This window comes from Mesoplodon bidens, assembly GCF_964165515.1.
Source record: "Mesoplodon bidens genome assembly, chromosome: 6".
In the NCBI taxonomy this organism is placed as follows: domain Eukaryota; kingdom Metazoa; phylum Chordata; class Mammalia; order Artiodactyla; family Ziphiidae; genus Mesoplodon; species Mesoplodon bidens.
In genome coordinates this window covers 117831731-117845780 of record NC_138162.1, presented here as the reverse complement: position 1 = coordinate 117845780, position 14050 = coordinate 117831731, and positions in this window count along the sequence as shown.

Here is a 14050-nt window from a genome sequence, read left to right as displayed (position 1 = left end):
AAATCATAAATAAACAGTGGAATTAATAAATTTGTATGTATCCCTATGGAAAAGTGTCATCAAAAATTTACTTACCTCCTCATCATGAAGAAATACACAAAACATTCAAACAAAATCACAGGGTCCAGCATAAAATTAAGATGAGCCCCCGGGTCTGCGCCATTTCTGCCACAGGCTTCTGCAACACCTGCTCCTCCATCCGTCAGAAGTCTCGGGGCTGAAGGTACACCAGCTCGGAGCAAATTCCTTCCCAGAACGGCAAGCGCTGAGAAAGAGCGAGTCCAGCAGAAGCAGACGGAGCAGACCCGGGATTTCTGTGCCAGAGCAACTGTCCTCCACGTTGGCGTTTCTTCAGCATCTAACTCCTTCTTTGCTCCAACAGCTGGTTTCCCCCTTTGTCACATTCTTCCTTCCTTTCTGCTTTCCCGGGAGTGACGGCCGCATGGTCCAGGGCAGGCTCCTCGGGGGTGGCCCCTGAAGCTGGGGGCAGCTGTCCCCCTGTCCCCGCCTGTCCTGCAGCAAACGCCCCCTGTGCAAGGCTGATGCTCCCCCGCCCCGAGACTCCCTGAGGAAGAGAAAATGCCAACTTCAGGAGAAACAGGGGCTGTCCGTGGTGATTTACGTCAAAGAAATCTCGAAGCCACTTTTAAATATCAAATTACCCTGGTAGATCTGCCTTTCCCCTCTAATGGAGAAAACAAACAAACCGCCTCTTCCATCAAGGCTTTACTTCCTTTTTATCAACTCAACTGAAAGGAATACAATCTGCCACCATAAAGATGCTGCATTTTAAACAATGCATTCATACTGTAAATACAAATGATTATTACTTCTTTTCATTATCATTCTACAGTAAGTTTTTTCTATGTGATTATAAACATGTCATAAACATCACTTTCTACGACCACTTTAAAATCCATGAATTTACTTAACCATTCCATAAATTGGAGATTTAGGCTGTTACTGATTTTCTGCTGTTATAAATAATGTTGTACGGAACATGGCATCACCTATATCCTCAAGAAGAGTAGGAGAGAATGAGTGGGTCAAAGGATGTGAACTTTTTAAAGTGTGAACCTTTAAAGTGTGCAGACACTAATCTACTTATAAATGGATCTAAAGATTTGCGAATACACAGATGAGAGCTGGCCTGGACTAGAGGACACTTTGTTTCAAGGATTTAAACTCACTGAGGGTCACTGTAATGCTCTGCATAAACACATATGAGGTTTGAGGGTATTGCTCTAAGCCTCTAAATTTGGGAGTAGTTTGTCACACAGCAGTACATACTGATAGATATTTTGACTTAGGATTTTGGAAGTGGAGCATGAAAGTGTTGCTGCAGAATCAAGGGGTGGAAGATGCATAGAGGCAACGATCAGCAGGTGCAAGCAGGTAAAACCACAAATAGGAAGCAAGATGCCAGGGCATGGAATTGATAGACAAGTGTGCTGGCATTCCCCAGGATTATGGCAGGACTTGGGGTGAAGAAGAAAGTCAAGAGCCCAACTGGATCCAAAGTCTTGATTAAACAAGGTGGGTGAAGGACAGTCCATTCAAAGGACCAACACTTGAAAGAGCAGGACTTTTTATAAGAAGAAGCGATTGTTTGGAAGGTGAACTGGGACCCAAGGAAAGGCCACTGACCCCACCTCCCAACCTCAGATGCACATGGAAATGGGCTCTGGTGGTAAATGGGAAAGTGCATGGGACTCGTTTTCACCACATCACCTCGGGTGAGGCATGGCAAGGCCAGAAGCGGACCAAGAGCAGACACCAGAAAGAGCCTGACAGCTTTGTTATTCAAATTCTCAGGGAGGGGGGGAAGTACACCATGCTGGGCCACTCAGAGGAAGCATCAGAGTCAGTCAAGCGGCAGAGGAGAGGGAGAATTGTGGGCAGTGCCTTTACTGTGGTTTCCATGCAAAGGAATTGGTAAGCAGTTTAGGATTAGCTGATTTGAATAAATTCCACAGGCTCTGGGCACAGGGGCTATTCCTGGTTGTCTGGTACCTGGCCCGGGGGTGATTAGGGCAGGTGTATAGTGGCCTGGAGTGTGAGAGCCCTATATAGGAGGTGGCTGGGGTGTGGGCTTGAGGGACTGGCCAGGAAATGGAAATGAGCAGCTCCTAGTCAGGGTCTCAAACCTGGTCAAATCAATGTGTTAAAAACTACATCACACTCACCAAGGCCACAGATTCTGTGGCCAGGCCCCACAGTTGTTCCGGCAGCCAGACCCCTGCCCACCCGCATAGCCTGGGAGCAGCTGCAGCCTCACCACAACAGGAGATGCATGCAGCCCCTGGGTGCCTGGCTCTGGCGGCCGGGCGGGATTGTGCCTCTGAGCACAGAGGAAATCTTCTATATTCTCCACTCCTTCCAGACCAGGAGAGATAGCTGACTCACCAAATATGCAGAAACAGAGATTAGGCAAAATAAGGAGATATGTTCCTATCAAAAGAACAAAACAAAACCTCAGAAAAATAATTAAATGAAACAGATATAAGCAGCCTAACTGATAAAGAGTTCAAAGTAATAGTCACGAAAGCACTCACTGGACTCAGGAGAAGGCTGGACGAACACAGTGAGAACTTCAACAAACAGTACTGTTACTGAACTGAAAAACACACCAGAGAGGTTCAACAGCAGGTAGAAGACGAATCAGCAAGCTGGAAGACAAAGCAGAGGGACTCACCCAAACAGAGCAGCAAAGTGAAAAAAGAAAAGTTGTATAAAGTGAAGACATCTTAGGGGCCCTTCGGACAACATCGAGCAGAATAACGTCTGCATTATGGGGGACCCAGAAGGAGAACAGAGAGAGAGCACGAACCAGAAATAGTGTCTGACAACTTCCCTAATCTGAGGAAGGAAACACGCATCCAGGTCCGGGAATCCCAGAGAGTTCCTCATAAGATGAACCCCTAGAGGGGTGGGATAGGGAGGATGGGAGGGAGGGAGACGCAAGAGGGAGGAGATATGGGGATATATGTATATGTATAACTGATTCACTTTGTTATAAAGCAGAAACTAACACACCATTGTAAAGCAATTATACTCCAATAAAGATGTTAAAAAAAAGAAAGATGAACCCAAAGAGACCACATCAAGACACATGCCAATTAAAATGGTAAAAGGTAAGGATAAAGAGAGCATCCTGAATGCAGCGAGAATAACACAACTTGATACACACAAGAGAACTCCCATAAGGCTATCAGCAGATTTTTCAGCAGAAAACTTATAAGCAAGAAGGAATGGCATAACATATTCAAAGTGCTGGAGAAGAAAACCTCCAAAGCAAGAAATCTCTACCAGCAAGGTTATCACTTGGAATTAAAGGAGGGATCAAGATTTTCCCAGATGAGAAAAAGCTAAATGAGTTCACCACCACTGAACCAGCACTACAAGAAATATTAAATGGACTTATTTAAGCTGAAAAGGAATGACACTAATTAACAATAAGAAAACAAATGAATATAAAATCTCACTGGAAACTGTAAATATAGAAAAAAGGTAGTGTATCAATCACTTATAAAGAAAACACAAAGGTTAAAAAACAAAAGTAGGAAAATTAAAATTACAATGATTTTTAAGGGATACATAAAATAAAAAGATGTAAAACATGTCACCAAAAGTATAAAACTTGGTGGGGTAGTAAAACTATAAAGCTTTGGAATGTGTTCAGATTTAAGTTGCTACCAACTTAAAACAGGCTACTGTTTGCATAGGATATTACATGTAAACTCCATGGTAACAACAAAGGAAAAAAACAAAGTAAATAAATCAAAGAAAATGAGAAAGGAATCTAAACATGACACTAAGACACCACCAAAACACAAGGGAAGAGAGAAAGAGAAGGTCAAAGGAACAGAGTGAAACTACAAAAACAGACAGAAAACAAGTAACAAAACGGCCATAAGTACATATCTATCAGTAATTACTTTTGATGTAAATAGACTAAATTTGCTAATCAAAAGACACAGAGTGGCTTAAAAAAAACACTCTATGGTTAAAAAACAACATGGATAAAAAAACAAGACCATCTATATGCTGCCTACAAGAGACTCACTTCGGATCTAAAGACACACAGACTGAAAGTGAGGGAGTGGAAAAAGGTATTCCATACAAATGGAAATGTAAAGAATAACAGACAAAATAGACTTCAAACTAAATACTGTTACAAGAGACAAAGAAGGGCATAATATATATAGGCTCATCCACCAGAGGGCAAACAGCAGAAGCAAGAAGAACTACAGTCCTGCAGCCTGTGGAACAAAAACCACATTCACAGAAAGATAGACAAGATAAAAAGGCAGAGGGCTATGTACCAGATGAAGGAACAAGATAAAACCCCAGAAAAACAACTAAATGAGGTGGAGATAGGCAACCTTCCTGAAAAAGAATTCAGAATAATGATAGTGAAGATGATCCAGGACCTCGGAAAAAGAATGGAGGCAAAGATTGAGAAGATGAAAGAAATGTTTAACAAAGACCTAGAAGAATTAAAGAACAAACACCTAGAAGAATTAAAGAACAAACAAACAGAGATGAATACAATAACTGAAATAAAAAATACACTAGAAGGAATCAACAGAAGAATAACTGAGGCAGAAGAACGGATAAGTGACCTGGAAGACAGAAAGGTGGAATTCACTGCAGTGGAACGCAATAAAGAAGAAAGAATGAAAACAAATGAAGACAGCCTAAGAGACATCTGGGACAACATTAAACGCAACAACATTCACATTATGGGGTCCCAGAAGGAGAAGAGAGAAAAGACCGAAGAAAATATTTGAAGAGATTATAGTTGAAAACTTCCCTAACATGGGAAACAAAGTAGTCACCCGAGTCCAGGAAGCTCAGAGAGTCCCAGGCAGGATAAACCCAAGGAGAAACATGCCGAGACACATAGTAATCAAACTGACAAAAATTAAAGACAAAGAAAAATTATTGAAAGCAACAAGGGAAAAATGGCACATAACATACAAGGGAACTCCCATAAGGTTAACAGCTGATTTCTCAGCAGAAACTCTACAAGGCAGAAGGGAGTGGCATGACATACTTAAAGTGATGAAAGGAAAGAACCTACAACCAAGATTACTCTACCCACAAGGATCTCATTCAGATTTCATGGAGAAATCAAAAGCTTTACAGACAAGCAAAAGCTAAGAGAATTCAGCAACACCAAACCAGCTCTACCACAAATGCTAAAGGAACTCCTCTAAGTGGGAAACACAAGAGAAGGACCTACAAAAACAAACCCAAAACAATTAAGAAAATGGTAATACGAACAGACATATCGATAATTACCTTAAACGTGAATGGATTAAATGCTCCAACCAAAAGACACAGGCTCGCTGAATGGATACAAAAACAAGACCTATATACATATGCTGCCTACAAGAGACCCACTTCACACCTAGGGACACATACAGACTGAAAGTGAGGGGATGGAAAAAGATATTCCATGCAAATGGAAATCAAAAGAAAGCTGGAGTAGCAATACTCATATCAGATAAAATAGACTTTAAAATAAAGAATGTTACAAGAGACAAGGAAGGACACTACATAATGATCAAGGGATCAATCCAAGAGGAAGATATAACAATTATAAATATATAGGCACACAACATAGGAGCACCTCAATACATAAGGCAACTGCTAACAGCTATAAAAGAGGATATCGACAGTAAAACAATAATAGTGGGGGACTTTAACACCTCACTTACACCAATGGACAGATCATCCAAACAGAAAATTAATAAGGAATCACAAGCTTTAAATGACACAATAGACCAGATAGATTTAATTGATATTTATAGGACATTCCAATGGTGTGATGAACTGGGAGCTTGGGATTGACATATATACACCAATATGTATAAAATGGATAATGAGAACCTGTTGTATAAAAAATAAATAAAATAAAATTCAAAAAAATAGAGAAGGGCATAATATGAATGACCAAGGGATCAATCCAAGAGGAAGATATAACAATTGTAAGTATATACGCATCTAACATAGGAGCACCTAAATACATAAATCCATATTCATGGATTTAAAGTGAGAAACTGAGAGCAAACCAATCATCGTAGGGGACTTTAACACCCCACCTACTTCAGTGGACAGATAAGCCAGATAGGAAATCATTATGAAAACAGTGGACTTAACAACACATTAGACCAAATGGACTTAATAGACCCATGTAGAACATGCCATCCAAAAACAGCAGAACACACATTCTTTTTGAACGCACATGGAACATTCTCCAGGATTGATAGACCACATATTAGGTCACAAAACGAGTCACAATAAATTCAGGAAGATTGTAATTGTATCAAATCTCTTCAACCTTAATGGCCAGGATTATTTTATTCTTACCCTAAGGTAGAATTCGTCACCAAACATTCCTGAGCAGAAAAATCCTATGAAGTAGAACAACTACACTGCCTGTCATTTGCAGGACAGAATGGAGTGGGAGGAGAGAAGACCCGTGGACAGGGTTACAATCATCCAGGGAGAGGGTTCAGGGTGCAGGGTGGATGCACACTGGCTGCAAGGACTCTGAGACAGACGTCTGAGAGGCCCCCCGGATGGTCTTTGTACACAGGGAAAATCAAGGGCAAAGGAGAGACAGCATGGAAGGGAACTCCAGAGCAGGAGAGTGTGCCAGGGAATGCACGTGCACCCTCCAGGTATCTCTTTCCAGCTTCATCTAATCCTTACAAATGCTGTGGGTGGTGATTATCACCCCACTGGATTATCACCCAAACCCAGCAGTTTGGGGCCCTCACCATGTGTCACATATCTGGTTAGCAATAATCACACAACTCCAAGTTCACGTGCATTCCATGATAACGGTTCTGTGATAACCACAGCTGCAGACTGCAGGCTGGCAGGGACAGACGCAGAGTGTGCCCACTGCAGAGAAGACAAGACAGCCCCACAGCTTTGGAGCATCCTGGGTCATCCTAATGACACAGGCTACCAAGGATACAAATCCCCGCACAGAATTCATCAGAATAAGTAACAGAAACAGTGAAAGAACCAGGGCGATCCCAGTTCCCTAAAGGAGGGATTATCAAGGAAGATTGTTTTTTTTAAAAAAAGGAGAGTTGATTGTTGAAGAGGGGCTAGGATTCCAACAAGGGGAGAGAAGGAAGATTCCCCAAGAAGAAGAAGATGGACAAAAGTGCAGATCAACAGGCCCAGCAGAGACTGGAGGTTGATGACCAAAAGCGTGTGCCAGAGGCTCCACACTAAGGAAGAACCTGAGAAAAATCTAAAACACACACGGTGGTGGTCAGGATGCAAAGGTCTCTGCTAGTGACAGCTGGCATTTATCGAGCACGGATCATGTGTGGGGCACAGTCTGAGTGCTGGACAGTTTCTGTTAGTTCTCAAAACCTCATTGTTGTTTGACAATTGACAATTGACAATCAAATTACTATTGTCATTGTGAAAGAAAAATGTTGCTGCCGTATCAGTAAACAAAGGATGTTGCAGCCATCAAGCCATCACATTACAGCCGTCCAGACGGTGAGCCCTGAGGACACTCAGGATGGAGACAGATGGGCTGCCCACTGCCCAGCCCACCTAGCAGTCAACTGCTGCAGGACCCACAACTATGCACCTGAGAGACTCAGGATGGGAAGCACAGGACGCTGGCCCCAGAGAGCTGAGGTGCACATCAAAGGAATGATTCCGGTGAGTCCAGACTTTGCATCTTCCCATACACAGAAAAGCGCTAAGTTCCTTCACTGGAGGTGTCTGGTGTTCTTTAATGAACAGTCATCTTTCAATTCTGACCACCTGGTCTTTGTTGCAAAACCTCCTGTAGATCCTCGCTCCTCCCTGACCTCTTGGGGCCAGACCCTCAGAGCTGTCTGAGATGCTGCAACCTGGGCTGAAGTCCTCAGTTTTGTCCACTGGATAAAATATAACTCCGAACTTTTAGGTTGCTCTTTTTTTTTTCAGTCAGGTTTAAGTGATGACTCAAACAGCTCCAATAAATAAATAAATAAATAAAAATAAAACAACTCTGGGGCTTCCCTGGTGGTGCAGTGGTTGAGGGTCTGCCTGCCAATACAGGGGACGCGGGTTCGTGCCCCGGTCCAGGAGGATCCCACATGCCGTGGAGCGGCTGGGCCCATGAGCCATGGCCGCTGAGCCTGCGCGTCCGGAGCCTGTGCTCCGCAACAGGAGAGGCCACAACAGTGAGAGGCCCGCATACCTCAAAAAAAAAAAACCCACAAAAAACAAAATAAATAAATAAATAAAAATAAAACAACTCCATACTTAAAAGATTTTTTTTTGATGTGGACCATTTTTAGAGTCTTTATTGAATTTGTTACAATATTGCTTCTTTTTATACTTTTTTCTTTGTCTTTTGGCCACGAGGCACGTGGGATCTTAACTCCCCAACCAGGGATCGAACCCGCACCCCCTGCATTGGAACGTGAAGTCTTAACCACTGGATCACCAGGGAAGCCCTAAACAGCCACAGACTTAAGTGATAACTAAAACATCCCAAAATTTGTGCCAAAAAATGAGACTTCGGGGAACATGGGAGGTGGTGAGTGTGTTTTTGTTTGAGGAAAGTGAACTGGGGAAGGGTATTCACAACTTTTTATCCCCCCCTCCCCTGGAATGTTGGGGAAGAGTCGTTTCTTACAGAGAAAGTGAAGGTAATGGGGATCCCCTTTGTTCTACAAGCAAAAATGCCTGTATTATGTAACAACCTAAATGGAAAAAGAAGTTGAAATAGATACATGTATATGTATTCATGTATAACTGAATCACTTTGCTGTACAACTGAAACTAACACAGCATTGTTAATCACCTACACTCCAATATAAAATAAAAAATTTTTGAAACAAAAAAACGCCTACAGGACTTGAGGGAGGTGAGAAAATGCCTAGGAGCCAATCCTGACCACGTGAGATGCACGATAAGCGTCACTGTATAAATGAGTCCATAATTTTTTTAAAGACAGAAAATAAAAAAGACCGAAAGGAGAAAGTGGCATGCTAAAGAGAGAATCTACGAACCTTTTTTCTATAAATACAGTAAAATACGAGGGTGTGGCCGGGATGGCCAGGTCGGAAGACCCCAGCTCATCTCCCAGGGCCCCCAAACCACCACTGTTTGCAGAGCAACTATGGATGAGACAGCGTGGACTCTAGCAGAAAAGACCTTCTAAAACTCAAGAGAGAAAGGAGGAGCCACAATTACGGGGGAAGAGGGCGGGTGGAGATGTAGTCAAGGCCCCCAGCCCGGGGCGACCCACAAACACGAGGATGATCACAACGGCGAAGGGTCTCCCACAGCAGGGAGAGGTTCGGGCTCCACCTGGGGCTCCCCAACCCCGGGGGTCCTGCCCGGGGAAGACCAGCCCCCAGAACACACGGCTCTGAAGGCGGCAGGGCTGACTTTCAGGGCGCAGAGACGCCGCTCCCACGGGGCACAGACCCTCCCCCACTGGGGACCCGGGACCTCAGGCAGAAGCGGTGACTTGAGAGGAGCCTGGGTCAGACCCAGCTGCTGGTCTGCCCACCTCCAGAGGGACAGGACAGGCCCTGGGCCCCGCCGGACGTGGAAATCCCAGTGGCCACTCTGGGAGCTCATGGTAGCGTGCGCCCACAGCGCCAGGGCACATGCTCGCACCCTCCTTCTAGACGGTTCCCCACGCACACCCGCCAGGGGCCTCAGGCCGAGCAGCCCGGCTGGAGGCCAGCTCCGCGATGCCGCAAGATGCCTGTGGACCACGTGCCGGAGATGCGGCTAAGTAGGCACGAGAGCCGGGGAAACGCCCAGGAGCACGCGGGATGCTCAGGCCCGCCCACTGCTGCCCGGCCTCTCCTGGCCGGCCAGTCTGGAAGCGCCCGGTCCACTCTGGCCCCGAGCCACAGCTCCCGGCCGGAAACCCCTCTTCCCCTGTCCTGTCCAGAGTGACCGAGGGGCTGAGATGGACCGCGTTAGCGAGCTAAGCACTTACTCCGCCGTCGTTGCAGGGGCGCTGGCCAAGGCAGGACACTCCTGGGACAGACGAAGGGCTTTGTCACCCGGCTTGGCCAGCGGCAGGAGCATCGCGGGGTCGGTCCCCTGGTCCCAGGGAGCAGCAGGACGCGCAGTGCATTGTGTCCCCACTAAGCATCCTGAACTTGAAAAACCCAAATCTTCTGTTAATGGGCTCAGGCAAACCTGCCCCTTTGCCCCAAGAGAGACGTTTTCTTTATTACCCTGCAGAGAAAAAAAAAAAAAAAAAACGTGGCCTTTTCTCTAGAAGGCGACACTATCTGGTAACTAAAGCAGCCCCAGGTTTAAGTGATAATTAAAACAGCTCCAATAAATAAATAAATAAATATAAAACAGCTCCATACTTAACAGATTTTTTTTTTTTTGATGTGGACCATTTTTAGAGCACCCACAAGGCTGCTCACTTTGCAAACATCCTCGAAAACAGTCTGGGAAAAAAGCAAGGCCCCTGGCAAATCCCCTCCAGTGGCAAGGTCCAGGCCCCCGTGGGGTGGCTTCCCTTCTCTGAGGGCCCTTCCCGCTGCGGGGCCTCAGCCTGCCTGCTGGGCCTCTTAATTCCATCCACCTGTTTGGAAGAGTCATTTATTACTCTGTACCTTACACTAGAAAGTCACATACCTTCAGGAGGGCAATGTTCTTCCCATGCTTTTAAGCCAGCAATTAACCCGATCATTTCTATTCGAAATTTCACTGCATTAGGATTTTTAAAAACCTTCCAGGCTTTTTATTCCAGAGTTTAAAATCTCTTTCATTTTCTTTTCAATAGAAAATAACGTTACCTCTTTCAAATGTTTTTTTAATTCCGGAGGTCTATGTTTGTGCCCAAGTATATAGCGCAGGGCAGAGGGCAGATCATTTCCTCCGAGGAAAGAAATAGGTTTGCAGGAGCCCCTCCCTCTCAGGAGGAAAGCTGCTCTCACCTTCAGCCCAAACAGAAGTCCCCAGGAGATGAACTGCATGAATAATTTATAAACGTTTAGACAGTTTTCAAAATTCAGACAAAATAACAAAGCAGATGAGTATGTTAGACCTGTTTTGAGCAACCACCTGTAAAAAGATTTTCATTCTAATAAACTAATAAATAAATGTTTCTGTTAACTTAAAGTGGGCAATTCTAAATCCAGGCTTTGAATGCTTTCATGCCTTAGATTCTTTATAAGTCTACCTTTTATAACAGAAAGAGGATAAGATGTAATCTTATTGGAATTTATAACAGCAAATAAGTAAAATAATAACTCATTTGTAAACAAACATAAGAAAGAAAAAGCATGGGGAAAAAAATCTCCAGAGACAAACATCAGTTTAAGGAAAGGAAACAATGTAAAAAAAAAAAAATGAGGTAAAATATGTGGAATGTACCTGTGATATTTCACAATCCTCCTTTGACTGGGTAGTTCAGTTATAATGACTTGAAGAGACTGATTCTAATCATTTCCCATAAAATTGCTCATTAGTCTGATTCTTTTCACTGACATCAAGAACCCTTGGATCTCTAGATTTTTCTGAAATAAAAAGACTTAAAATGTAAAAATGCATTTAGAAGCACAGCTCCGCAGTGATACAGTGTCCTCACTACTTCTCTGCACCTTCTCACCCACACATTGTTTTTAACTCCAAAACAGTCATTTAGTCTGATAACCTTTGCTAATGAAGTCAGATTAGGACATGCAACAAAAATAATTCCTTATCTGAGCAAAGAGCTCTGCTAAGGCCCTCTCCAGGGGTACTTGCACGCTGCCCGGGATGGGGCAGGGGAGGAGAGGCAGGTAGGGGCTCATTCAGAACAGAGGTCAGCAAAGTAAGACCCACGAGGGCAAGTCGGACCAGCACCTGTTTGGGGAAGATTTTACTGATTTTGTTTGGTTGTTTGTTTTGATTTTCAAGCTAAGCATGTTCTTTACATTTAAATGGCTATACAAGTACCTACATCAGAGCCTCAATTTTGTCTCCTGGCTTCCAAAGCCTAAAATATCAACTACCTGGCCCTTTAAGAAAGTTTGTGGATCCCTGATCTAGAATATTCCTGAAAAGGAAAACCACTAGTCTGGCCACAGCCCAAGGTTCAGGAGCTTACAGCTGAGCAAAACTCCTACCCATTATCCTTCACCTTGAAAAATTCAAACGACACAGAAAATTCCAGCAGACAAGGTAAGACTCATTCTCAATCTGATGAACACTCTTTGCAAACATAAAAGCCACAGATGAGCTGATGTTTTGCTGGATTTTTTTTTCTGTGTCTCTATTTATATGCGACCACAAATCAAACCATTCTAGAGGTACCTCATGCAGAATCTTGGTAGCTAGTTATACAAATAGCCTTCTTTATATATGCAATTGTGAGCTTACTTTACGTATTTCTAGATTCTTCTGAAAAGAAGTCTTGTCAGTCCTAAGAAAGGTGGAAAGGAACACGGGGCAGGAGGAAGACGCACTAAAGGTAGAGAACGAACCAAGAAGAAAAAGATCCCCCACGGACCCAGTTTTCATGGTTTCACAGGCTCGCTTCACTGCAGGCTCAGCCCCTCCTTGGTACTGACTTTCTGTGGGCACATTATGCCGGTATTTACAGCACATAAACACTGGAAAATGTGTGCGTGCAGAGAGCGGAAATTTCTAGGAAGGCTAGGGTTATATCAGCATAGTTACTTCTAGGAACAGACAGATTCCTAAGAGCATCAAGTATCTTTCCCACTTGTAACAGCATCCGGTATTTTTAGTGACAATGCCGTGTATGTGTACTTCCTGTAAGACGAATAAGTCTCTATTTGAAGTAACAGCTACATCTGCGGGCATCTACACATGCACGCCAGGCAACAGAACGTTTTTTCTTTTTTTCCAGAGAGTTTACCTCCTAAGGTGCTTCCCCAGTTATGCATGTACTAATCTCATCCAAAATATAATTTTTCTTTCTAATATAATACTTCTTCACTGTTCAATGATGAGCAGAAAAGGCCTTTGTATGTAAGCTCCGTCTTATCAAAGTCATAGAGCTCACCATCAAAGTGAAAGTGAAAAAAAATAAAAAAGACAAAGTGAAACTGACACCTGGTCTCGTCAGGGCCACTGCCCAGGGGTCTGCGAGCCGGGCCAGTGCCAAAGTTCATCCCATCCCTTTTGTTTACCTAGTGAAGTAACGGCTGGATCATCACTGTAAAATATATTTTACATACATTTATATTTTATCATAGGTATAAATAAATTTAGGCCCTTCTAATGCAGCTTAACAAATTCAGCCTATAACAATATAGAAGATAAATGTCAGCCCATAACAACGTAGAGATCCTACAACCCCTTTTTCTATTTCTATCCTATGACGTCAGTTGTGAAATCTCAGTGGTTTTTAAGGGACACAGAACTGTGAATCTCTACCATTCCTTCAATAGCATCATTGTCATCAACCACTATTTATTAAGCCTTAAAAAGCTGCAGTAATCTTACCGTAAGTTCAAAACTATATAGATTTTTATCTAGTAATGCTCAAATCACACTGATATATTAGATATTATACTCACGCCAATATATTTATGTTACAGTCACAGTAGTACATCTGATTTACTGGATTCAATGGATCTGACACCTGGACACTCATTCCACAGTGATTTAGAGTCTATTGCAGGCAGTCTGTTAACGCTGTACCTCTTCAGAATATGGCAAATCCTTCATCATACCTCTGACAAACGTGTCAAATACAGCAGAACTTACACCTCCTCCCTCTGACTAATTTATATGTATTAAATACCAAAAGAGGGAGAAATTAGAGTGCTTATAAGAAAATATTGTTACATAATTTAATGTTTTTCTTAGAAAACAATGCACAGAAATCTGATGTTCCACTTAGTACTTATTTGTCTAATTTTTCTAATCAGCAGAGAACATGAGGAAGAAGGGAAAATGAAATAAATCTGGGGGAGAAGCCGCTGTGCACCTGTGTTCCAGGCTCTTTCTGTGCTTGAAGTTATTTAATCTTCCAGCAACTTCTCGGGGTAGGTGTTACAACCCTCTTTGCCCATTTACA